Below are 1,749 nucleotides of genomic sequence, written 5' to 3'. Positions count from 1 at the left end.
AGAACATCAGTGGCTTGCAAAGAAAACATAAAATAAAATCAGATAATACATGTTTGCTAAATAGATAAAAAAAAAATAAGCAATTAAAAATAGGTGAAAAATCCTAGAGTTTACTGGGACCTAGACAATCACAAGCAGACAGGTGACCTTTGACCCATTTACTTGGGGAGTGAGCTATAAGGACTCTCCAAGATAGAGTTTGGTTTTCAACAGTGTCCACAGCCAAATGGTAAACTCAGAAGGTCTTGAGGTCTCATAGAAACTGGAAGACGCAGGAAAAGTCTTTCTTTGAGTAACCCTTTGCACACATCACCCTATAGACCGGATGGGCTTCACTGTCCGGAAGGACTGGGCTCTTTCTGATGGTGGCAGAGTCTTGTGCTAACTCCAGATCCTTAGCCATGAGTGTTGCTCCAAATCCACCCTAATAGTTATTAGTGGATGGAACTCCATCCCTCACCCCAGATACAGGGCTATAAATGTCACTTGACCAACACCATTCTGAGATCATATTTAGGATTTTAGCCAACTGTTTTGGGTCAAGCTCTAACCCGATTCCAAGATTCATAGCTTCAGCAGTTCCAATCATTCTAGCAGTTAACAGCATGTTGTTGCAGATCTTTGCAGTTGAGCGGGGCCCCAAGGCTCCCCAGTACACCACATTGGAGCACATGCACCCCAACAACTCTTGGGCAGCAGCAAATTTATCTTTGACTCCTCCCACCATAAACGTGAAGCTCCCAGATGGAGCAGCTGCCACACCACCAGAAATGCACATCCATGAAAACTGCTCCCATTTTCTCAACTTCTTTGGCCAATTCTTTTGAAACTGCAGGATCAATAGTACTGGAATCTATTAATAGTGAGCCTTTCTTCACTCTTTTTCGAATTTCATTTGCTCCAGAATAACTTTCTGTTGCATTGATACTGGTAAGCAACACTGTAATAATTCTGTCAGCTTTTTCAGCTGCATCTGCTGAGGAATGCACTACCTCTTTGTATGCATCAGGGAACGCATCATAGCATGAGATATGGATGGATAGCATGAGATTTTTTGCCATTGAATTCTCCATGTTGCCTGTCAAATGAATCCAACTGGAGTCTTAGAAGCCATTGACCTAGAACACACCACTGCAAGGATGGCCACTGCCAGGAGCTGCCGGTGGCTCCAATACCAGAGTCTAGAGACAGTTCCACAGAGTAGAGCCATAAGGAGCCTGGCATGCTGCCCCAGTCCCACCTGCCCGAGGTGACCTCCCCACTCCCAGCTTGCCCACTCACTGCTTACACAAGCTATTAAAGGCAATTTAATAGCAAAGCTTACTCACATCCTTGTGTAGATTAAATTCTGTAAAGCCATTTGCAATCTACAAAGTGCTATATCAATATATGATATATATTAATATTATGTTACATATTATATATAATAAAAAAACAGAATGTTTTGTTATTATTTATGACTTCATTAGAGTGAAGTCTAACTTGTTTAATATTCATCATTTTGAAAGAGAATAAATTATGACATATGAATTGATAAAATTTCAATTTATATTCCTCTTATCCCTTACTGTTTGCCTCCTGCATCTACTGTGAACTTTTTTTAGTGTTTGGAGAGTTTCTTCGTAGCAACTTTGGGGATAGAGTATTATTTGATCATTTTAAACTATATTTTTAGAAGGAAATAAACTCTCTCTGGGTTTAAGATAATATAAAAATCAAAATCAATAGAGAATATATTAGTCTGGGATT

General features: G+C 39.8%; 1 pseudogene; it reads right to left on the bottom strand.

Moving 5' to 3' along the window:
* Positions 1-253: 253 nt before the first annotated feature.
* On the bottom strand, positions 254-1,210 carry LOC118022558 (annotated as a pseudogene).
* Between the last annotated feature and the right edge of the window lie 539 nt (positions 1,211-1,749).

Source organism: Mirounga leonina, unplaced genomic scaffold (assembly GCF_011800145.1).
Source record: "Mirounga leonina isolate KUSES-001 unplaced genomic scaffold, KU_Mleo_1.0 Mir_176, whole genome shotgun sequence".
Lineage (NCBI taxonomy): Eukaryota > Metazoa > Chordata > Mammalia > Carnivora > Phocidae > Mirounga > Mirounga leonina.
This window is presented reverse-complemented; position numbering and strand designations above follow the sequence as displayed.